A 26,893-nucleotide genomic window follows, 5' to 3' on the forward strand; every position below is an offset into this window, starting at 1 on the left:
CAAAGAAGATGGCTAGGTTCGCTGCGCTCATTCAGTGAAAGTTTTGGGGGGATTGGTGAAGTGGGGGCTGAGATAAAAGGGGGGTCCCAAAACGTGTTTTTGCCATGTTATTTTCCATAGGACGTTTAGACACGGCTACAGCTCGAACGGCTGAATGGATTTATAAGAAATTTGGTAGAAAGGTAGAGTGTGGGTCGCAGATCACGCTTTTGTTTAAATGGTGTAAATCCATTCAGTAGTTGCTGGGAAAATTAAAGTTGAAATCAGTTATATATCTATAAGCGCGCACGGGTGCGCGCACCTATGCGGGTGTGCGCGAGCGGCATTGTGATTTGCTGTTTAACGTCTGTCAACATTCGATTCGGAGGAAATCAGGAAGTGTTGTCCGCCATTTTGTTAGTGCGAGTGAATATATTGTACAGAACAAAGGGTTAGAACATGGAAAGGGGGGAAGGTAAAGATTGTCTGGCCGGGTAGGTTTTCTAAGGGGGTACAGTATGGACCCTGAACGCGAAAATACCATTTTTTTGGGGGGAGAAAACATTTGCCGGGTGCATGCATTCGGTCGCGCACCCCTATTTACAAGACTGTGAAAAACTATAGTGGTGAGAATGGAAAGGGAGCAGGGTGGAGAGTGTTTGATTTCGTAGGTTTCTTGAGGGGTTTATTAAGGATGACGAGAGTCTAAAAGTAGCTTTTTTTCGCAAATAAGTTACGAGGTGCGCGCACTCGGTCGCGCACGGCGATAAAAAAACATAAAGAAAGATGGAGATAAATTACAAGTTTGAGTGTTTAGATCTAAGGTGGCTCTTAAAAGAGCCCTTGTGTTAATTGAGTTTTTGCTGAACTTATAAGTAAGTTCCGATGCAGAGTCTCATGTTACAGAGGAAAATTCTATTTCCCTCATCCGTGAAATGAACACCATCTCTCCGATAGATGCCTTCCATGTTGAAACGTAGGTTGTTGTTGTATATAGAACCCATGGTATATTCCCCGAGGAAAGCAGAAACAGATTTATTTACATGTTTCCTTGCTTTCTCAATCTGTGGACAACGTTCATTGGACCAATTCCATTTTTGTCTTTGGCATATATTTGAATACACCAAGACAGTTCGAGGAAAAAGTGACATCAATTGACGAAAGGTGTCTTTTAGAAGCATTTCTAGACCTACACCTGTTAATGTGCCTAGATCATTCCCACCACAGTGCACAATTATCAGGTTAGGTTCAGGGAGATGCGTAAAAGTTTTCACCAATGGTATCAATTGGTGACATCTTAATCCTCTTTGGCCAATCCACGTAATCTGCACATTTGGTAAGTCAAGGTTAGAAATTCGTCTGTTTGCAGCATATTTTTCACTCCAGTGAATATAACTGTGTCCTACAAGCCAAACCTTCATTTTCAAGGTAGATGCAGTAGTACTCCGATGGGTTCTGGAGGTGGAATGGCAAGTAGATGGTGAAAGTCACGATAAAAAAAGTGTGTGAGGATTTGTGTTAATGAAAAACTGAACATGATTGGTTAATTGATATACTTCAAGATTGAAGACTACGCTGTATGTTATAGTTTTATTACAAACAAATCTTCTATTGGTCGTGGAAAAAAAGAAATGTAAAACAAGAGTGGATAGGCAGGTGTGTTTGGAGGGAAATTATCCTTTTTGCTTGGATTTAGAACGTTGAGATATGAACTTTTGACCTGTGCCTTCATGCAGGTGCAGAATGAGCTGTTACCATGGTAACAGGCAGAGAAGGCAGAGGGTGAAGGGTGACCATTATGTGACTTTGAAAATATTGAAAGGATAACCAACTGAAATGTTAATTTGAATATGAAATTGTGCGGGAACAAATATGATTGGTTGAAGAGAGATATATGAGTGTGTATTGACAGAAAATCGATGCCATTATTCTTTGGTTGCAGTGATAGAAGTATTATTGAGAGCTCCGTCAAACGGCTATCGTTTTGCAACTATCATTGTTCTACATCTGATAAAGCATTGGTAAAGGTGAGTGTATAACTGTTTGTTTTATGATGTACCGTTAAATGTGGTTTGATCACTATATTTGATTATGTGAGTTACTGTGTCTAAGGAAGCACATTTTTGACTTTGATATAGTTTGATATGTTTTCAACTAATGTTCCATTTTATTACATCAATGTTTTGGAACATTGTTTCTTTGTAATTATTAGTTTAAAATTACGATTAATTAATTTGATTAAGGATAGTGGAGTTCAGTCATGTTTTTAAGTTATGAGCTACTGTTAGGTCTATGAATTAAATGTTACTTAGAGACGGATCTGCAACGAAATTTGGGGGGGGGAGGACGATAAAAAATGATTTTTTGTAGGGGGACATGAACGTGTAATCAGTAGATAGAGTTAATGTGGAGGGGCTGTTACAATGGGTAAAACAAGTGCAAGGCCTAATTAATATTGAAATGGTTCTTTATAGAGATGTGAAACGTTTAGGTGCGGCTCTGTGTGTATCTGGGATGTGTGTTATCTTGGGCTTCCACAGCAGACGTCAGAGGGGGGGGAGGGGCTGAAGTTCTGTTAAGTTAATGGGGGTTGTGTGCCGTTTCTTCACTTTCTTTCAAGTCTGAATTATAGTTTTGAATGTATTTGTGGAAAACTGAATAAATAGAAAATAAAATGTAATGAAATAGACAGAAGTTAATAAACATTTGGGAGCGTTTGCACATAATTTGTAAAGTTGGTTACAGTTAAAAAAAAAGGAATTGGTAGAGTACAGATAATGCAGGTAGAGAGAAAAATAGTTGATTAAATGTGATATTGTCGAAAAAAAGTGGTAATGCTTTAGGTATTTTAAACTTTAAGGGGCAGATTTATGAAGGCCTTGCGCCGCCGGTGCGTCATTTTTAACATGGGAAAAAGTGACACACCGGCGGCGCAAGGCATTCATAAATCTGCCCCTAAGTTTGAGGAAAAAATTACAGTGTGGTTTGCGGCCGAGGGATGCAGTGGTGGGGGTGGGGTGAGAAGGAGAGGTGTCCCTGTACAATCAAATGAAAAATTGTGACCATGAGGTTGTAGACAGGTTCGTGGAGTATATGCCTTTTATAAATTGATGTAGAAGAGCAAATATATATAGAGGTTTCTGTGTACCACAGTGTGACTCCATTTTCATCTCACTCCTGCTTTCTATATTAGTTGCTTTGTGTTATGTTAGTGTGTGTATGTGTGTGTGTGTGCGTTCAGTCTGAGCTAAGGAAGTTTGTTCTGCAGGCAGACACAATTGTTATAGTCGAGATGAAAGGGTGATAAGTATTGAAATAGGATATAGCGTGTGCTCTGTGGAAGTGAGGGAGCAGTGATTAATACTCTGAGTGAAGCACAACTGCGGCGGAGTTTTGTTACACTAATAAATAATTTTTTTGCCAGAGGTACGATTGATGCTATGGTTCACAACTCGTAAAGAAACGGTTGACTGACCGTCGCAGGCCAGCGGGTTGAAGTATGAAATATTCAGGTTGACATAAGAAAACATGAATTGAGTGCAGCTGAGATTACGTGAAACACATGAATACAGTTTTAGTATAAATTATTTCAGTTGTGAATATGGGTTAAAAGAGGGAACGAATATATTTCAAATTTTTATTCAATGATGCAGTGTTTTGAGAGAAAGTTTTTTATTTAATACAAGTAAACATAATCTAAAGAAAATAGTGGGTATAGTTACTAGTTCATAGAACACAAATGATGGAAATGTAGTATGAAGCAAAATGAATATCGTTTAAAAAACATTGTACAGCCCCGCAATGAAATATATTTAATTATATTGCATGCAAGAAGGTGTGTTTTGATTTTAAGTTCAGTAATCATATATGAAAATAGTAATGGTTAAACATCACTTCATTAACAGTTAGTTTTCAGTATACGAAGCAGTAACAAGCTTGTTGTATGGTATTGTGAAAGGAAATGAAAAACGCGCCAAAAGGGAGAATTTGGCTCGAGGTGCATGTATGTTATCTGCAGGGACATTCGAAAATCAGTACTCAGAACAACTATTGTATTGATATAATTTTTTGAAAGGTTTCAGTACACAATGTCTCATACAGGTTGATAAGCAAGGGTAATATCAGGGTAATCATAAACTTTTTAGTTATGAATCAAAAATCTTTCAATAGGCATAAATTAAAAGCAGCACATGTGTGTGAAGCGGAAATAAGGAGTAGAAAGGGAGAATGGTGATAAACCATATAAAATCATATAAAAAGTCATTGCAACTATACACATTTCTCAGGGCACATTTAACCATATTTTACGCAGCCTTGGTTCGAGAATATTTTAAATCAGATAACATAACATAAGGTAGTGATTTGTTGAAATTAGAGCATCATGAAATGTTTTGAACAAAATCGAGGAGGTGTGGAAAAAAAATTAAATCCACATAACTTAAAAAATTCACAGCAGCAGGAAATTACAATGTCCAATGTTAGTAAAGCCAATAGGTCAGTTTATATAAAATATAATAAGAAAAAAAAATAAGAAAAATTAGGAAGGGAAAAACAGTCAAGATGTCAATGGTTTGCAGAACAGCTATCCTTCCATTGCATAGGCAAAGTAAGTGGCAACTGCTTCTAAAAGAAAGTCATTGTTATCATCCGAAAACAAGTCAGCCATCCAATTGAAAAGAGGAAATGAACATACATGGTCATTAATCACCGGAGCCTCTAGTAGCATCAGAGGAGAACTCGGTGAATTTTCAATGTAGCTGTGTGCCAAGAAATCTTGCGCCGCTGCGAATATATTCCAATGACCCAGAACTCCATGTATCGCTGCAAAGGCCATAATCCCTCCGTCGGAACAAAGTTGTTCATGATCAAGTAACGGATTCATGAGATGATTGTAATTCACTTCAGGAGGTACTGAGTTGCAGAGACATAAGTCCAGGGCCCACATGAAATCACAGCTCAGGCAATGAAATACAGGCTGCACACAGGTGAAATAGGTAAATCGAAACGATAATCCATATGATGCACTCAAAGTCGCGAGTGGCAGAATGCCATACTGGTCAAGCATCCTGTGGCGAAATAGTTCTAAGTGCTCCAGCTCGTTTGCGAAGGCAGGACGGACATCCATTTTGTAATAACGAAAATAAGAATACAAAAGTTGTAGCTGCTGGTAGTAGATGAGGAAGTTCAGAAACATAGATCTGAAAGTATGGAGTGAAAGTAGCAGAATGCCTTTAAATGATTTGGTGCAAAAAAAACACCAAACCATTGGTTAGTAGCTGCAAAAAAATAGTGCAGCTGGGAAGTGGAGGAGCGTTAAAGATTATGAGAGTCACCTTAGAAAATTGTAAAGGAAGGTCACTATTTAATAAGGTATGCAGTTTTCTGCGAGTGTTAGCTAAGTGAATGAGATATGTTTGTGAACAGATGCTCGGGTAGCTTGATTTTGGGACAATAAGGCTGTTGTTCAAGTCTAGGGATGGAACTTTGAGTTCAAGGCCGTATTTTGCGGCCAGATGAAAAACATCAAGGTTCCCATGCGTGGGTGGATGAAGTTCATTTTTACAGAGAGGCATATGCAGAGTGACTATTACAGACTAAAGTTTGTCGTTTAAAAAGTCATAGTAATTGACATTGCTTGGAAATAAATAATTACTGCTGAGTGTTAAGGTAAAATTCGGCATTATAGGAGATACCGGTGTACCTTTGAAAACACATGCAACATTACAGTGCTTCATGTAAAATAAGTGATGCAATTGGTAGTGCCTGGATGTGAACGATTATGTGCGGCATTGATATTTTTGACACTGTGGGCCTTATTTATGAAGGCCTTGCGCCGCCAGTGCGTCACTTTTTCCCATGTTAAAATTGACGCACCGGCGGCGCAAGGCTTTCATAAATCTGCCCCTGTGTACTTATGAGTAGTGGAGAAGTGACGCAATGAAATGATGTTAGGTGAGTGTAGTGTAGTTACGGAACGGAAAACGTTTACAGAGAGTTACATTTAGTATGGAATAGTTTTTATTTTTTTCACAAACTAACGTATGAGAATATTGTTACAGTGTTAGCGGAACTGTTAGTTGAAGTTTGATAAAGATTAGTGAAATAAGTAAATTATGGTGTATTTAATATGTGCAGCTAATAATCTGTGAGAAAAGGTAATAGTCCACAGTCTTGTAAATAGGAGTGCGCGATCCAATGCGCGCACCACGTAACTTTTTACGGAGAAAAAAAAGTTTCATTCACGTTCAGGGTCTATACTGGACTTCCTGAGAAAATGTACTGGGTTACATAATCTATACCTTTTGTCCTTTTCATGTTCTAACCCTTTGATCAGTACAATATATTCACTCGCAGTTACAGAATGGCGGCCAATACTTTCTGATTTGCACTGATTCTAATGTTAACAGATGTTAAACAGCAAATGAGAATTCTATAAACTGTATTTTTTTGTAATTTTAAATAATAGGCAAAATAAGTACACTTAAAGATCTGAAACGATCTTCATGTGTCGTCTGCATTTCCAGCATTAAATTTTACATAAAAAGCATGTGAATCACAGTCTTGTAAATAGGGTTGCGCGATCGAGTGCGCACACCCCGTAACTTTAAAAAAAAAAAAAAATGTTGTTCTGGCGTTCAGGGTCTATAGTGCACTCCCTGAGAAAACGTACTCGCTTAGATAATCTGTACCTTTTTCTCTTTCCATGTTCTCACCGTTTGTTCGGTAGAATATATGCAGTCGTATTAACAAAATGGCGGCAACACTTCCTTATTTCCTCCGAATGGAATGTTGAGAGACGTTCAGCAGCTAATTATAATAAATGGTATGAAAAACGGCTGCAATGCATGCATATTGTTAAAAAGTTAGCGATATTCAGCGATCCAATGCGCGCACCACGTAACTTTTTACGGAGAAAAAAAAAGTTTCATTCACGTTCAGGGTCTATACTGGACTTCCTGAGAAAACGTACTGGGTTACATAATCTGTACCTTTTGTCCTTTTCATGTTCTAACCCTTTGATCAGTACAATATATTCACTCGCAGTTACAAAATGGCGGCCAATACTTTCTGATTTGCACTGATTCTAATGTTAACAGATGTTAAACAGCAAATGAGAATTCTATAAACTGTATATTTTTAAAATTTTAAATAATAGGCAAAATAAGTACACTTAAAGATCTGAAACGATCTTCATGTGTCGTCTGCATTTCCAGCATTAAATTTTACATAAAAAGCATGTGAATCACAGTCTTGTAAATAGGGTTGCGCGATCGAGTGCGCACACCCCGTAACTTTAAAAAAAAAAAAAAATGTTGTTCTGGCGTTCAGGGTCTATAGTGCACTCCCTGAGAAAACGTACTCGCTTAGATAATCTGTACCTTTTTCTTTTTCCATGTTCTCACCGTTTGTTCGGTAGAATATATGCAGTCGTATTAACAAAATGGCGGCAACACTTCCTTATTTCCTCCGAATGGAATGTTGAGAGACGTTCAGCAGCTAATTATAATAAATGGTATGAAAAACGGCTGCAATGCATGCATATTGTTAAAAAGTTAGCGATATTCAGCGATCCAATGCGCGCACCACGTAACTTTTTACGGAGAAAAAAAAAAGTTTCATTCACGTTCAGGGTCTATACTGGACTTCCTGAGAAAACGTACTGGGTTACATAATCTGTACCTTTTGTCCTTTTCATGTTCTAACCCTTTGATCAGTACAATATATTCACTCGCAGTTACAAAATGGCGGCCAATACTTTCTGATTTGCACTGATTCTAATGTTAACAGATGTTAAACAGCAAATGAGAATTCTATAAACTGTATATTTTTAAAATTTTAAATAATAGGCAAAATAAGTAAACTTAAAGATCTGAAACGATCTTCAAGTGTCGTCTGCATTTCCAGCATTAAATTTTACTTATAAAGCATGTGAATCACAGTCTTGTAAATAGGGTTGCGCGATCGAGTGCGCGCACCCCGTAACTTTTTTCAGAAAAAAAAAATGTTGTTCTGGCGTTCAGGGTCTATAGTGAACTCCCTGAGAAAACGTACTCGCTTAGATAATCTGTACCTTTTTCTCTTTCCATGTTCTCACCGTTTGTTCGGTAGAATATATGCAGTCGTATTAACAAAATGGCGGCAACACTTCCTTATTTCCTCCGAATGGAATGTTGAGAGACGTTCAGCAGCTAATTATAATAAATGCTATAAAAAACGGCTGCAATGCATGCATATTGTTAAAAAGTTAGCGATATTCATGCTATACCGAGCTAATGCTCTTAGCTATGTTATCTAGGTCCCATTGGATAACATGACTAAAAACTGCTCAGGGCAGATGTTAGCTTTTGGAGATATTCACGCTTAGCGCGAATATCTTCAAAATTGGTAATAGGCGATAGTGATGTTAGTGACTGTTTCCAGTTGCTATCATCTTGCCACGCCCACTTTAGGATATCATTAGTGATAGTTATTACTGACATGCAAAGTGGCGCACTAGATGGTTGCTATCTGCTACTAGCTGTCGCTAACTGGTGTTAGCGACAGCTATGTAATAGGGAGATAATTTTATCTTCGCTTTGTTAGCACTTGAAGGCAAAAAAGTGGAGATAAACTCCCTTGATAATATGCCCAATTTGGGGGAATTCAGAAAGTGTTGAGCGTCATTATGTTAAAAAACTCCCTGCACATAATGTATATGTATTTACGTAAAAAATATAGAAAGTAAGGTTGTGTAGTAGTGCATATCAAAAATATTGCATGTAGTATCCTGGTAATGTATGGTAGATTATATTGTATATAATGATTGATTTAAAAAAAATTGTAGGGGGAAAAATTTGGTAAATAAATGTGGTTCACAAAGACATCTTGGGCCTCATTTATGAAGGCCTTGCGCCGCTGGTGCGTCACTTTGAACATGGGAAAAAGTGACGCACCGGTGGCGCAAGGATTTCATAAATAAGGCCCCTTAAACTTAGGCTTTACGATATATATTGGATAGAAAATTAGGGAATGTATATGGTAGGCATGATGTTTGGTAAAATGGGTGTATGTTGTGTAATACATTTGTGTGTATTATGTTAACTAAAATTCAGTTGTGTATTTTTTTTAAAGAGTGTTTGGTGCTGAAAAGCAACAACCAGAGGTTGAACGTGAGAGTATAGAAACAGAAAATCCTTTTTTACAGGTGAGTTGATAAATTTAAAATGATAACTTATTTTGGAAAAGATTATCATAATATGCATGTTTTTTTAAAAAAAATTAACGCTGCTTCTCTTATACATGAGGGTTTTAATTTGTACTTTCAACATGTCTCAACATGCTTGTAGTACATATGTATTTTGAAATACGGTTTTATTGTTAATTGTTACAATCTTTTGATGGGCGGGGTTCATGTGTTATTTTGTGTACAGTTTGGGTTCATCTATTCTTTGACTGTAAGAGTTTGCTGTTTACCTTGGTTAATTTTTGCTAAGTCATCATTATCTTTCAACTTTATGCTGTATCATTTGTGTACAGTAATTTTTGAGAAATTATAGAGGTATATTATGACCTGGCTGTTGGCGTGATGGACATTTCGGATGCATTTTTGTGACAGTACTATGTATTTGCATTCTATTATATGCATTTGCACAGGTGTATTATGATGAGGTCAGTCGGACGCCATCGAGGGAGTAATGGTAGGGCAGGGAGGGAGGGAGGGGGAGGTGTAGGGTAGAGAGATCTAAAATATGGTATATAGATAAATGTAGGAAAGTATATATTTTAATTAATTTAAAAAAAAAATCAGTGTACACAGCATCGCATTTTGTAATGTAGTGCACACTGTAAAATTCATTTAAATAATTAAATGATGTATTTACTACAAATTATCTGTATCCTGCTTTTTAGGGCCCTCCGGCAAAGATCTTCCCCTCCTCGTCTCCATGTCGCACTATAATTGCCTCCACGAGTTGCGGCTCATTGTGGTTTTATATGACTATGATGAAATGTTTTACATTAGATGAAATTTACATGATGAGTATGCTGTTAAAGGTAAAAGTAACTGCCTCTGTGGGAAGTAGCAATCGGTTTAGTGAATGTTTAATTGGTATGTTGTGAGTTATTCCTTCAGTTTGCATACAGTTTGAATCACAGTTTATAGTGGTGAAGTTAGAAAATAGATCTCTACAATAAAATTAGAAAGTGTATAAATAGTTCTACAGCACGAAATGCAGAAAGCAAATTTCACAGTGAAATGTGTTTTTATAGCACAATTTTAATTAAAAAAATTAAATAGGAAACTGTTAATGTCTAGGATGAAAGTATCTGTTTTTTAGAAAAATAAAGAGGAAGGTCTTATAATAATCAATGTAGTTAATGTCTTTAAAAGTATGAAAGTGTATGTAGTTAAAAGATTACTCAAGGTAATCATTGGTTAACTAATAATAAAAAATATATAAATTAGTCTTTCTATTTTTTTAAAAGGAGAAAGAAGATAGAAAATTAATAAAAACATGGAAGATTACTGTAAAAATTAGAATATCAATTTTGAAATGGCAAAAGAAGTCCTAGAAGAATTAATTGAAGGAGTATTTGAGGATGACATTTCAACTGAAAATGAGGACTTTTTGGACAGCACTTTTGATAGTGCATACTTAGATATGGTGGAAGAAGAGAATTTGGAAGAGCAAAATAGTAATGAAATATCAGATGAAATTATGCTAAATGTGATTCTGGATTATGAATTATTAAATGAATAAAATTATTTTTGATTAAATAAAAAAAAATTGAAAATAATATTGTTGTATCGTTAATCAGTATTCTCTTTTTTAAGAATGACAGTAAAAGTTGTGATAAGGTGGATAAAAGATTAAAGTTATAAAAATAAAAAGCATTAGGAACATCGACAATGCTTGGAAGTTAGAATAGTACTTGTATGTCTCAAAAATTACATTCATAGAATAAATGTGTAAGGATAACATAGATATGGAGTGTCACAAATTTAGAAACAATATTCACTATAGGATTTCCTACTCTGACCAGAGACTGTTTCTTTGTCTTTATTCAAGTTATAAAATCAAGCATTGGTTATAATTTGTATGGTATATGGTAGTAGGGGTCTATAATATTTTTAAATTTTTCCAAACAGGTTATCATTAATATCAGAAACATCAATCAGTATGCCGATGAGAAATGAAAAAAGAAAGCTGTATAAAAAGACATACCATTTGAACAGAAAAGAGGGACAAGATTTACGTAATCAACAAAGGACGGAGAAAAACAAGAGTGCTCCTGGTAAGAGCAGTAAGGAATTTTAAAAAAATTGTGTCAGGAAAAGTCAATTGGATAATGGTGCAAAGGAAAAACAGTTTTCAGGATCTACAAGGAGAAATGGACGAAAAAAGAAAACTGTGTTGGAAAAGAGTGGTGAGGAAAATATGTACAGTAAAAGACGTACAAATCAGTTTGCGGAAATAAGGAAACGTATGTTTCATAAGAGAGTTGTTATGAATTTAATACTAAAGGAAAAAGTTTCAAAAAGGAAATCTGCTTTTTATAAGAAAAAAAAATATATAGAGGAAGTTGTGGATGATGCGTTCGAGACGAAAAAAAATTTGTTTATTTTAGTGCTTAAAAGAATAAATACACTAAATAAGGCAATCAGAGTTTTAAAAGCTAAGAGTAAAGGGAAGAGACACATAAATAGAACTAATTTTTGTAAAATCTTTTCTGGTAAATGGATTCATACTTCAAATTCTGAGCCATTTTTTAATGAAGAGAGTTACTTTCAAAGTAACGATTTGTTGCATGCAGTTGACACCAGTGGTCGAACGTATGAAGTGAAGGATGGCTGTCCTATTGAGAAAGAGAAAATTGAGGTCAGAAATACAGAAGGGGAAATAGGTGGAGAAGTTTTACAGGGACGTGTTCATGCTCCTGTTTATAGTTGGAATTGTAGCAGTATTTGCAGTGTGCGACAGGATTCAATTGATTTCTTTCGCAATTTCTTACGTAAGTACACTAAGGAAAGTTTAAAAAAAAAATTGTACTGTTGCAAGAATTAGATCGTTACAGAGTGAGAGAAAAAGTGGGTTTGCAAGGACATTCTTTGGCTTGTCTTTCTAAAAAAATATGCCAAAGTGTCTTTCATCACTTTAGGATGTTAGCAGTGCATCATACCAAAATGAGAAAATTAGTCAGAAATATGTATTATGCAAAAAGTCCAGCACTTAAACTTAAGAGTTAAATAGTGCTCTTTTGCATGGGTGTGTATTAGATGTGAAGAGTATTTGTGCAGAAATTGAGGTAAGTTATTTTGGTCGAGATGAAGAGAATGTAGAAACTGATATAGTTATAGAAGGAAATGTGTTAGAAAATGTTGGACACTTTAATACTGAAGAATTTGAACAGGAAATAACAAAATTTAACGTCATTGCAGGTGAAAAACCAAATTTAACTTGTGTGTGTTGTCGACGCATTCATTACAAAAGTCAAACTAGGTTAGTTGATTTATATTTAAAAAGTGAAGATGAAGATAATCCTCAGTGGAGAGAGTTTGCAACTTATTTGCTGGTAGAAAACTATTTTGATTTGGGTTTTGAACAACGTATTTGTAAATATTGTTATAATAAATTGAATGAAAATAAAATGCCTGCTAGAGCTGTTCATAATAATCTTGAGTTGATAAATATTCCATGGGAACTGAAGGATTTAAATACTTATGAGACTATTTTGATTCAATGTGTACATCCTTTTCAGGCTATTGTTCGTATGGAGCCTAAGACTGGGAAATTTAATCCTACAGATTTAAAAAGAGGATTAAAGGGTAGAGTTGTATATTTGCCACTTGATTTAAACATTTTTTAGAGACAATTGGTATTGAAAATGTAGAAGAGGAACCTCTTGTTATTCTAGTTAATGGTGTACCTACAAAGAGTAAGAAAATCTGGCAAGATTTAGTGGATGTTAGGAAAGTGAAGAAGGCAACGTTGTATTTAGTTAAAAATAATAAATACTATAAAAATGTGTATGTAGAACAAGAAGATGTAAGTGATGAAGAGAATATTGATTTCTCTATTGGACAAATTGAAAAAGTTGACATGTCCAGAAGTGAAGAAATTTATGAGCATTACAGTGTTCATCCACTGCATTCCAAAGAAGCAATGGGGAATGCAATTGAGTTATTTCAGATGAAAAAAGCAGAAGGAAGTCCTATTAGTGTGTGGGAAAAAAGTTTGGAAGGTCCTTGTTTCCCACACTTATTCCCAACAGGTGAAGGTGCGCGATATGATGATCGACCTATGCAGATTCCTGCTTCTGAGTACCGGACTACAAGGTTATATGCAGAAGAACCCAGATTTCGTCAATGTATTCCATATTTGTTTCATCTTCTCTTTGAGAGTGACTTATCTGGTCTTTCTTATGCAGTAAACCATGTCTTAAAAAGTGGAGTGCATCTGAATAATGTTTCAGCGAAGGATTTCATGGATAAAGTGCAACAGAAAGATAGTGTTTTGGATTCTCATCTAATTAATTTAATGGCATGTCGGCGTGGTACTAATGAATATTGGTACTGTCGTCATGGAGATTTAAAATGCATGCTACGAAACTTGGGAGCACCAACATGGTTTGTAACTCTAAGCTGTGCAGAGTACGCCTGGGAAGATTTACTTGAATATCTTCGAGAGGCGAATGTAAATATTGAAAATATAAACTACAAGACACCAGGAGAATTGTGTTCGTTGGATCCGGTTAATGTTTGCCGATATTTTATTCATCGATTTGAAGCAATGATGTCGTTTCTTACAAACAAGAAGAATCCACCGCTTGGTGAAGTTTTGGATTTCTTCTGGAGAAAAGAGTATCAAGCTAGAGGTGCTCCACATATTCATATGTTACTATGGATCAAGGATGCTCCCAAATTTGGAAAAGACTCAGATGAAACTGTACTGTCTTTTATTGAGGAATATGCCACTTGTGACATACCTAACAGTACAAGTGATAAAGACTTAAGAGGAAAAGTGTTACGGTTTCAAAGACATCGTTGTGGGAAATATTGTCTGCGAAAATTCAAAACAAAGGATAAGTTCTATACAAAATGTCGTTTTGGATTTGCACGACCAGTGCTTTCAAAAGGAAGAGTGAATAATTTGATGTCATCTTTGCGACATAACATTACTAGAAGATCACCCAAAAATACTTATAATTTAAGAAGAGGAGAAGAGCCCAAATATATAAATGACTACAACCCTGTCATTTTGTCCATGGGGAATGCTAACATGGATATACAATATGTTGCGGACAACTCTATTGCTGTGGCTCGATATGTAACGTCTTACATAACAAAATCTGAAAAGACGGAACTGAAGGAGATGTGGGAAGATATTTCTCATGAAAAGAGCCTAAGCAAGAAATTGTATACATACAGTTTGAAGATGTTATCACATCGAGAAATTGGAGCATATGAATGCTGTGATCGATTATCATCAGCAAGTCTTTATGCGAAATCTCGAAGTATCCTGTGGGTGAGTTTAGGTCTAGCAGGAACACGAAACCGTGTTTTGAAAACTGTGCAAGAAATTGAATATTTAGCACAGAAAGAACCAAACAGTACAGACATTTTGAAAACAAATATGTTGGATACATACTATCCAAATAGAAGTACTCTGCTAGAAAATATTTGTCTGTATGAAGTTCTTGAAAAATACACTTTTAAAAGGAATGTTAGAGAGAATGTTGAAAAAGGTATGTACGCTGTAATTGGACAGGAAGGATGTCTGGTGAAACAAACAAAAGGACATTTGATTAATCACCGAAAACTAAGTTGCGAAAATCCAGACAAAAGAGAATTTTACTATTTAGCTCTTTTGCAACTCTTTAAACCATGGCGTACCGAAGAGGAACTACTTGGAGAGTTTATAAGTTATGAAGATTCTTTTAACGCATCAAAAAGTAGTAAAGAATGTCCTGCTTTTAGTAATTATCTGAAAATGTTGAACGTCGAAATAGAGCAAGAAGCAACAATTGCAGCGGAGATTGCTAGAGAAAGTTCACAAGATACACAAAGTTCAGCATCGTTGAGTCAGGATCCACTGGGAGAACCAATTATCCGAAATGAAGCAGCCACTGCCATGGATGAGGTGGAAAGAGCAATGGAGCAAGCTCAAGAGGATATAATAAACTTAGAAGAATTGGAGAAGGAATTTAATCTTGAGCAAAGACAAATATATGTGGAAGTGACAGAGCACATTGAGCATGGTTTTCGTCATGAGAAAAAAGAATGCTCATGTATGTCATTTCAACCTATTCGACTATATGTAAGTGGAGAAGCTGGTACAGGGAAAAGTTTTCTTATAAAAGGAATTACTGCATATCTACAGCAAAAAAATCAGTCACCATTGTCTTGTGTTGTGACAGCTCCAACTGGATTGGCAGCACATAATATTAAAGGTATTACTTTACATCGTTTATTAATGCTGCCAGTTGAACATGAAAACAAATTACAATATCACAAGCTATCTGGAGATGCTTGTTATGAAGTTTCAAGAGTTCTTAAAGAAATGAAACTTCTTATTATTGATGAGGTAAGCATGGTATCCAATTTAATGCTTGCTTTTGTACATTTAAGAATGCAGCAGATACTTAAAACTGACTATGATGTTTTATTTGGAGGGAAACATGTCATAGTTTTTAGAGATCTACTGCAACTAACTCCTGTAAAAGGACAATCTGTATTTGAAACTGTGACACATGAAGACACCAGAAAGTGCCTTGGCAATATTGGAAATGTAAATATATGGTCACATTTCAAATATACTGAACTGATTCAAAATATGCGACAGGCAAAGGATACTAAATATGGAGATATTTTTCACGATATAAGGATTGGAAGACTAACTGAAGATGCAAAAGAAGCTCTACAAACTCGATTAATATGTAAGTTGTTTCCCAATGAAGATAATGTACCTGAGAAAATATATAGTAAAGAGGTAAAAGATAAGTCAGTTATATGCTTGATGCCAACTCTAAAAGAATGCTCAGTTTTCAATGAGAAAATGTTGAAGTTGGAAAATCAAGAAATTAAGAAACTGGAAGCAAAAGATAAAATAGAGTATGAAGGAAGTACTATTGTTGTGTCTGATAAATTAAAGTTAAAATTGGATAGTCTACAGACATCTATATCTAAAACTGCTGGTTTAGAGAAGAATCTGTATGTATGTTTAAATTGTCGGATTATTTTACGGAGAAATTTACTTGTAGAAAGAGGTCTGGTGAATGGAGCAATGGGTAATGTTGTTAGTTTTGTAAATTACCCAAATAGAGATGAGATTGAATTTTTACAAATAAAATTTGATGAAATAGAGGAAGTTCAACTAATCAGTCGCTGCTCAAGTCGTTTTTTACTTGTAAAAGACTTGTATGTCCGTCGGAAACAATTTCCAATTTGTTTGGCATATGCAGTGACTATTCACAAATCGCAAGGTTTAAGTGTAGATTGTGCTTTGGTAAATATTGGAAATAGTGTATTCAAAGAGGGTATGTGATATGTTGCTTTATCACGAGTTAGAACTTTATCTGGGCTTTATCTAATTGATTTGGATGAGACAAAGATCAGTGCAGATTTAAAATGTGTACAGGAGTATAATAGGTTAAGAAGAGAATACGCTCCACATTTACCTCAATATCCTTTAATTAAAAAGGAGTATAGTTGGTCAGAAAAGGAGAAATGAGAAACAATGTAGTGAAGTATTAGAGAAACGAAGAAAAAAAGGTGAGACTGTCATTGATAAGAGTCAGAAAAACGTTAGTTCTACAGAGATTGTTGGATTTAAATAGAAAATAGGTCTGGTGTTAACTGCTATGCAAATGTAGTGGTTAATGTGGTTTTTTTTCTAAAAAGGTTACAGGAACAGATTAGAGAAAATCAGGAGCAAACATTTTGTTGTTCTTTAAATTCTGTGTTTGAAAAATGTACTAGTGGTAATAGTGAAGTAGCAAGTGTTTCAGAAGTAAGGAATGTTTTAGACATATGTGCAGAACTAAATCAATTTTCTCAGAATATTCAGCAAGATTGTCAGGAATTTATTATGTATATGCTTACAGTTTTGGAAGAAGAAGGTGTAGGTATTGATAGTCTATTTGGCCTTTCTTATAAATGGGAACATATTTGCGATAATTGCTCTTTTACAAGTAGTACTGACATACACACAGAAAGATTCCAACAGTCTCCTTTAATAAACTAGTTAAAGATGCATATCAGAACATGGTCTGTTCTCAATGTAATTCAGAAATGTTATCTACCTTATTTATCCATAGATATGGACAGTATGTTATTTTAATGCTTCAACGATGCAGAGCTGATGGAAGTAAATTGTCAACTTTAATTAAAAATTATGTGGCTTCTCAAATATCTATTTCTAGAAGAACATTTGTAACTGTAGCAATTATTTTTCATGAAGGGTCATCTATATCATCAGGACATTACATAGCTTATTTGAAGAGTCCAACTGGTTGGACGCTGTGCAATGATAGTCAATTAAGTTTTAAGAAACGTTTGCCTTCTGAGTTAAGAAATTCTTATTTGATATTTTTGCAACCAAAATTTCAGTGAAATTACTTGGTGAAGTCAGAGTAATACTGTAAAGATATGAAAATGTGTTCTTTAGAAATATGATGTGATTAAGGGTGTTCAAATATGGAAATGAGACTATTATGTGCCAAAGTGATAGCATCAGGTAAGGTTTCCTTAATGTTTCTGGTACAGGACATGTTGGAATTAACTTATACTATTTGGCAACACGGAAAACAATGAGATATGGAAATGTTGACTTATGATAAATGTTTTTAGAGTACACTTACTTGGAAGTTTGTGGAGAGGTAGTCAAAAATAATGAATTAACTCATACCATTTGGCCTTGCGGAAATGTATGAGATATCTAAATGTGGAATACAGAAAAATGTTTCTAGAACATACTTACTCGCGAGTTTGTTGAGAGGTACTCAAACAAATAAGGACTTATCTCATAGTATTTGGCCATGTGGAAAAAAATGAGATATAAAAATGTTGATTTGAGATAAATGTTTTAAGAACATAGTTGCACGGTTATTTGTGGAGCGGTATTTAAAAGTAACTGGTATACTTTAGTTAGTTTATAATTGTGGAATATGTGGTGTGCTTACTCAAGAAATTGCGAATTAGAGAAAAACATTTAAGACATGTTTTTTCTAGGTATTTATAGTATGTATAGAGATCTTTTATGTTTTTTTTAAATACAATCATTTTGATTGTGTTTTTTTTTCCCCGCTGTTACATGATGATTACTATTGAAATCACTGTTTATAGTGAAAATCAATTTATCTGAAGACAGCAAAAATAAACCAGTAAATATGTTGTTTAAGATATTTTGTTATATTGGATTTAGAAGTATGTATTATAACAGATTTCTTTATTGTCTTCCACAGATATTATATTTTTAAGGTAAGAACAACTAATCATATCTGAAAGTTTCGTGTACCTATCTCTTACTCTAATTTTCTTCATCCTCTTCCTTTGATAATGGTGTTTAGATATGGTTATTTTCTTTAACTCATGCTTTTACTTTTACATCTTTTTTGTTAGTATTCTATTCAGTCTTTCTTAGTCTTCAGTTTCTTACTTACGTTGCTTTATAGAGAGTTACCTTCATTGATCTTTTATTGGCTTTGTTTCGTGAATCTTAATTTGTTTGTCTTACTGTACCTTACAATTTGTTCCCTTACTCTGCTTTCTTTATTTATGAACACTTTCCAATCTAAAATCTATAGTTTAGTTTTCTCACCCTACTTTTTTTTTGTTTATATGTCTCTCTTATACTCCATGTCTGTTTGTATTTTATTTATCTTCTGTTACTCTACCTTTTTGACTCTTTTTCTCTTATTGTTGGTTCTTTATTTTATCTATCTCTTTAAGATATTAAGGTACTCTTAGTCTGTTATTTCAGAGACTATTTGTTTTGTGTATTATCACTGATCATACTCTCATTTTGACTGTCACTTTAGTTTCCTTTAGACTGTCATTGTTTGAGTGCTTTTATTTCTTTCAAAATATTCTGTCTTGGTCTCTTTCTGTCCCTCAGTCTTCTTTTCTCTCACTTTCTGCTTCAATCACTTCTACTTTGTTTTGTTTAATGAAATAACACTATAACCATATTTTTACTTTTCTTTCACAGATACCATGTTTTTCAAATTTTTCAATATTTTCTTTATTACTATTTCTTAGGTAAGTATAAATAATAAAAATACTTTTTACACCCTGTGTTATTTCTTTGAGTATCATGGTCATATTAGTGTTGTGTTTTATATAAGCATTTCCATGGAGGATTGGCTGCACGATCACAAGGAGGGTCTAAAAAATTAATTTAAGAAATCAACAACATTTCAGTCAGTCAGTTCACTAATGCGGATGTGTGAAAATATTGCAGGTAAATGATATGTGTTACAGAACTTTTCAGGAAATTATCAAAGGAATTTTATTCTGCATTTTTGATTTTAAAAGGCAAGATAGTGCAGATAAAATTGTTTTATTAGTATGCAGCTGATGCTAACAGCAGTTAGTGACAACTAATGATAGATAATGAGTATATTGGTATTTGCTTTGTTTGTCTGTGAAATTTAATATAATTGACATAGAAAGTTAACATTGCAAGATGTAAGTGACTGCAAACAGTTGCTAACATTACTATCTGTTTTTACCCACTTTGGAACATATTTGTGCTATATTTGAAAATGATCAAAATCAAATAGTTGCCCCTGAGCAAAAAAAGTGGTCCACATTCAAGAGGTGTGGTCCATATTTAATGGGTGTGGTCCACATTCAAGGGGCGTGCCCTTTCATGAAACATCATTTGCACATACAAAGCATGAAAATGGGAGGACACTGTTCTTCTATAGGACACAGGGCCAAGGTGCTAATGGGAACATGCTGAGCAACTAAAAAAAAATAGCAAGGCCCCTTTCTGTCACAAAATTATTTTAGCCGTTCAGCAGAGGAGCACCTGAAAAGCAGAATAGCCGCTGCTATTACTAACCTACTTAGTTCTTCCCAGGCCTTCAGCTTAGGAGCACTTGAAGAGAGGTAAGGCCCCTGCAATTAGGTAATTAATCAGTCCTTCAGGCCTCGGGAAAATGTCCTAGCAGGGGACCTCAAAACACAGCCAGGTAGGCAGGGGGAGGTTGAGGTGAAGCTGGTGCATGGGAAGTGCCATCCCAGTGTGTTCTGGCAGATTAAGTCTTTACCATTTACTGTAGTATTATCCTTGTACTTGTGTATGGTACTCTTTTGTTACTTGCACACTTCAGTTTTTGTTGGTATCACACTGTATGCTACCTTTTACTTTTGTTTACTTTAGATACTTGCTGCATGGGCTGCATGAGCCCCAGGGGGGCTGAGGTGAAAATGGCTCAAAGGCCTGAGAAACACCTAGCCCCCAGGGAGGTCGATTCTTGGAAATAATCATCCCTCCCCAGCCCAGCCTTAGCTTTATTGCTTGGTAGGGCAGGGGTGTTCAGCCGCACAGAGAGGCTGCTTTTATTTTCGCTGTCTGTCTCCGTGTACTCTGTGGGTCGGCTTTTTTGTTCTCCCCTTTCCAAGTGCACTCTGTGTGGACTGGGGCAGGGGAGAAAAAAACGGCCCACAGAGGGCACTGAGGCACTGGCCTTTCGGGCCATGCCCGAATATCCGCCTTGGTAATCCGCCCCTGACTTTCAGCACTGTTTTAAAAAAGGAAGGAGTGTTTTCAAAGGAGGTGTTGGATGTTATTGTGTAGGTAGATTAAAGCACCTAAACTACAAATATGCGTGTAGTATAGTGTGGTGCTCGACTGGAGGTATGTTGTTTGTCTTACTGCATGCAGATATGTAGTTTAGCAAATACCTTCACACAAATAACAAGCAAACACTATTGCCTTTGAGATTAGGTCCTACTTCCTTTATGTACATAAGCAGTAACCATGGTATTGTTGAATATGTTAATAACAAGACTGCTGTTTAAAATTTATGAGATAATGAAAGAACGTTATTCTGATTTAATAATTTTCTTTTACAAACTTTTTTAAAGAAACTGTTTCATAATAAGCCTTGATGGTAGTTTTACTTTTTTTTATCTAAAACAATGTCTTCTTTTTATTGAGGCAGAAAGCTCCTTTGAGAATTCCTGCTGCAGTATAATTCAAGGCCGTTTCAGGATGGACTGTCAGCGTTATCACAGGGGAGGTGCGCGCAGCTTTCTGAGATGGATACAGTTACACTTAACAGATTAGTGACGTCTGTGGAATTTACAGACGGTTAGGCATCCTAGTGTGCGCCGTGCTTTTGGCACCTCATTCCGGCGGACTGGGGAGCCGCGGTGCACAGTTTGGGAATCACTAGTTTAAGAATTAAACTTTGATAATTGTATCACTCCTAAGCGTTAAAGATCGCCGTTGGTCTACGAAAAATTATTGGAAGTAAGCCAACATAGTGATATTTTTTACTAGTTGTATACGGTAAGTAGATTGCTAAAGGTAAAAAACGGGACATAAAATGAAAATAGAAGAAGGACTATGATTTCACTTCTAGTCATGAGAGTGCATGTTAGCAGAGAATTACAAAAGAGGCAGTCTTAACGTAATTTGAATACATATGTGATAGTACCCCTGTAACAGTCTGCGGCACTTATTATTGCCGCGTGAAAACAAGCGTTGCTTTTATGCACTAATGTATGCTTTGTCAATACGAGAGGGGGTTGATTTAGTTTTATTTTCCACACCTCCACGTTAACGCTGCCAAACGCTTCATCACAGCTGCCCGTGGCACTCGTACGATAAAGAAGTTTATTTAAACTGTTTTCCTAACAGGAGCCGTGTACGAGATAGTATTTTCGCCTTTAAACAGGTTTTGCTTGTAGTTTAACATACCCCTACTATGCATGTCATTAACTGTCTGTGCGGCACAAATGCAAAGTGCTTTTACCGCAGGCGGTGTTATCACGTTCTCATAAAGATGTTGAAGAATATTTACAAAGATTCAAAAGAGTTTAACGCTGCCTTGAACGGCAGGAAGTTGCCGATATAGGGGCGAAAACGGCGTCCATATATGCTTCATAAATTGCATCATGTTAGATATAAAGGCATATAACATACGTTTTAATTTGAATTTTGAAAAACATAGGGGCATATTACAATGGATAGTCGATACATTTTCGCCGCTTTTATCGACAGGAAATTGGCGATAAAGCGGCGATAATGGGTTTCATAATTTGCCCTATGGAAATCCTATCAAAGCCCATGTAAGATGCGAAAACATGTAATATGGGCTACGCTAGGAATTTCATACAGCATATTATCAAGTCCATTATTGCCGGTTTATCGTCAGTTTCCTGTCGATAGAAGCGGCGATATTGTATCGTCCATCCTTGATAATATGGCTCATATTATGAAGGCGATTATCGGCGCTTTTTTAACAGCGTTATGCCGATTAAAGCGAAGTGAAATTATCACGTCTTCATAATATGTCCCAAGTTTTGCCGCATTCTTTAATTATTGTTCCTAAAATGCGGCAATAATTTAGCTTATGAATAGAGCTCTTTTTGGTACAATGAGGTAGTTCTGAAAAGAACTGTTTTTTTTTTTTTTTAAAGTTTTTCATTCTTTTTCATTCTTTAAAATTTGTGAAACAGGAACCAAAATGAGTGATGTCACTGACCATGTCATGAGTGATGTAATATGTGACGTCATCAGCAGTGCATTGCACGCGCAAGTTATAGTGAGTCCAACTAACTATAACGTGGGAATTTCAATGGTTTTATGCGAGTAAAACTTCCAGCTAACTATAACTGGTGTAAAACCTATGGTTTTTTCGGTGAATTTCATAGGTTTTTTAAATGCTACTTCCTAACTATAACGTGTGTAAAACCTATGGTTTTTTCAGTGAATTTCATAGGTTTTTTAAATGCTACTTCCTAACTATAACGTGTGTAAAACCTATGGTTTTTTCAGTGAATATATATATATATATATATATATATATATATATATATATATATATATATATATATATATATATAGCAGCTCCAGTCCTTCTAAACCTTTACCCAGCCGGGTCAGGAATAAAGACACAGCACTCCCGGGCTCAATACAAACAGCGGAGGTATTTTATTTAAGCAAACGCGTTTCGGGACAGCGTCCCTTCGTCAGTGGTTCCACTGACGAAGGGACGCTGTCCCGAAACGCTTGAAATGCTTAAATAAAATACCTCCGCTGTTTGTATTGAGCCCGGGAGTGCTGTGTCTTTATTCCTGACCCGGCTGGGTAAAGGTTTAGAAGGACTGGAGCTGCTATTTTCAACGCGACGCACTGGCGCGTTTTTCGGCACCCGACATAAAGAGTGACCCTCGTTAACGGTGCAAATTGGAGCCTGAATATATATATATATATATATATATATATATATATGAGGCATACAACGTCTTTGCAGTACGTAGAACAAGATGAGGCGAACCCACAGCTGGTGAAAATGTATTTTATTCCATGCCCGTCACCAAATCCGCCATTACGCTTTTCAGCCTGCGAAGGGCCTTGATCACATGACAAGACTGAGAAGGCGGTGTGCTACTTTTAAAGTGAAAGCGTGCATGATATAATTACATAGACATAAAAGACATACTTCCGCCTTAGTCTATATGGGAAATCAATGGGTGTCTACAACATACAGACTGAATAAATAATTGTAAAATACAATAAATAACAGAGCGTATTACAAAACAATTAGTTCAAAAGTTCAAGCAGCATAATGAATACATATAAAAGACCATAAATAAATATATAGACTTTAAAATTCGTATAAATATCCAACTCAATGCTGTTAAAACATTTATCTATACTATGTTCCTAATTGCTCACTATGGAAATAAGCAGGGTCAAAGTAAAAACTGATGGGGGTCAAACTATCAACTTCCCTCCTCCATTTGAGCCTGACTGACAAAATATATCCAATCAGTCTGATCACTGTACTGCAGACACCCAACAATACAGCCCGAGTGGGCCAGTAACAGATTCACAATTAGCATAAATATGCAATTAATGTGCAAATTCCGCAAATAAATATTATCATGCATGCTGTGCAAACCAAGTGTAAAAACATTTGTTAAAGTGCAAAGATATAATACATAAACATTAAAAAAAAAAATTGGTTCGAAGAGCAGATAGCAGCAGTGTATATATACAATTAATCAAGAACGCCTAAAGATAAGTAAAACAGTCCTCATTTGAGTTCATTCCATTCTGTACTTTGCAATCGAGTAATATTATATGTCTAGTTTCCAATCTGCGTAGTAGTGACTCACGGTCACCACCTCTCCTAAGTGGAGGAACTGTATCGATTACAAAGTATTTCAATTCAGCTGGGTTTTTATTGTGATTTACAAAAAGGGTTGGTGATGGACAGAGTCTCTGAATTAAGCAGAGTACTCTCACCCAGTCAAGAGATCAGGGCTAGATCCAACACCGTTTTTTAGCTCATTGCACCATCCCAGTTTCAGAACCTGGCTGTATGCAAATTAGTCTGTCCCTGGCCCAGTGCATCATGGGAACAGGGCAGACCAGACTACAAAAGCCAATTCTTACACTGGGAAGGAAACAAGCTTCCGGGGACCGGTTTCTGGCATTCCAGCCGTCTTCGGCCCGGCTTGCTTGAATCCTGATGGTGCAATGAGCAAGGGACTCACATCTGAGTATACCCTTCCACGCTTAGGGTGGACAAAATAATTTACAAAAAGGGGTGGTGATGGACAGAGTCTCTGAATTAAGCAGAGTACTCTCACCCAGTCAAGAGATCAGGGCTAGATCCAACACCGTTTTTTAGCTCATTGCACCATCCCAGTTTCAGAACCTGGCTGTATGCAAATTAGTCTGTCCCTGGCCCAGTGCATCATGGGAACAGGGCAGACCAGACTACAAAAGCCAATTCTTACACTGGGAAGGAAACAAGCTTCCGGGGACCGGTTTCTGGCATTCCAGCCGTCTTCGGCCCGGCTTGCTTGAATCCTGATGGTGCAATGAGCAAGGGACTCACATCTGAGTATACCCTTCCACGCTTAGGGTGGACAAAATAATTTACAAAAAGGGGTGGTGATGGACAGAGTCTCTGAATTAAGCAGAGTACTCTCACCCAGTCAAGAGATCAGGGCTAGATCCAACACCGTTTTTTAGCTCATTGCACCATCCCAGTTTCAGAACCTGGCTGTATGCAAATTAGTCTGTCCCTGGCCCAGTGCATCATGGGAACAGGGCAGACCAGACTACAAAAGCCAATTCCACGCTTATGGTGGACAAAATGATTCAGAAAAGGGGGTGGTGATGAACAGAGGGCTTTTATTGTGGGTTTGTTCAAAGTGTCTTGCTACTGGGTACACGGTGTCGCCGTTGGTAATGGCTCGTAGGTGCTGGAGTATCCTTTTATGTACTGGAAGCTTTGTGCTACCCACATAACATAGGCCGCACGGACACTCCAGCACATACACCGCGTACTCAGTCTTGCAAGTCAACTTTGATTGGATGCGGACAGGTCTTTCACTAAGAGGTGTAAAATACTCAGTTTTATTTACCTTATTTTTACAGGCCTTGCATCCCGAGCACTTAAGGAACCCTTTACTGCTGGTAAGCCAAGAACCTGCTGCCCTGACTTCTGGACTACTGGATACCAAAATGTTGTTCATTGATCTAGCCTTTCTATAGGTAATACTAAGGGATTTAGATAGCTGTTTGCCCAATATTGGGTCACTGGCAATCAACGCCCAGTTCTTTCTTACAATTTTACGGATTGCTAGATGTTGACAGCTATATGTTAGGATCAACCTGGCCTCGCTCTGTGTGTTAGTTGGCAGCTGTTCTGTGCCATTTTTGAGCTAATGTCTTCCCACAGCATTAGCTCTACACATGGCCTTATCCAAAATTTCTGGTTGATACCCTCTCCTCAAAAATCTTGACCGGCAATCGTTTTGGGCTAATCTACAGTCAAGATCTGTACCGAAGATCCTTCTAATACGGAGCATCTCTCCGTACGGGATGCTACGGAGACATAACTGGTACTGCACTCTCAATCTGCATTTGTAATACAACCTGTGAAAGATCGGAAATACCCGCTGATAACGGTAATGAATTAGGATCGAGTTCTGGAGGCGGAATATTTTTAGAAGGCTTGCTGGTTGAATGATATTTGCGGAGTTTAAGTTTCCTAGTGTATTTGAGAAAATCAATTTTGGTGTTGGCATAGTCAAAGTTCGTTTTCGCACTGTATGAAAGCCCTTGAGCCAAGATGTTAGTCTCCTTGTCGCTCAACTTCATATGGGTTAGATTGATCACGGTATGGGCATCACTTTGCAAAGGATTCATTTGCGCTTCCATTGTTTCTTCTTCCTGATGGGAGGCTTGTTGCCGCTGTTTACGCTGTCTGTTGCAGCGCCTCCTTGCCCTTCGTTTCCTGTTGGCGTTCTGTTGGCATTGGCATTTCACGCACTTGAACGCAAGCTCTGTTTGCGGTCCTGGCGCACTACATCTAGTTCTTGGGCCAGGGTGAACTTTCGAAACACCAATCGTTGTGATCTCACCTGATCATTATCCGATTCGCTGTCAACATTGGAACTTGCTTCTGATAGTGAAGAAGTTTCAGGGGCTTCAATGTTCACATGGCCCATTGTCATCGTTGGAACTTTTTTGTTAGCCTTTAAACTGTCGTACTTTTTAGCGAAAGTCAAAATGTGTCCATGCTTATAATCCAGACGGTCGCTGGATATATTTTTATATATATATATATATCTATACTAATATTATAAAGAGAGAGCCGTAACCTTTGAGGCGGGTAATCTCAGTAACCTCAGCACCAATCACAACACCCAATACAGCATTGGAAAGGGCAGTTGCAG

This window comes from Lissotriton helveticus, chromosome 5_1 (genome assembly GCF_964261635.1).
Source record: "Lissotriton helveticus chromosome 5_1, aLisHel1.1, whole genome shotgun sequence".
Taxonomy (NCBI): Eukaryota; Metazoa; Chordata; class Amphibia; order Caudata; family Salamandridae; genus Lissotriton; species Lissotriton helveticus.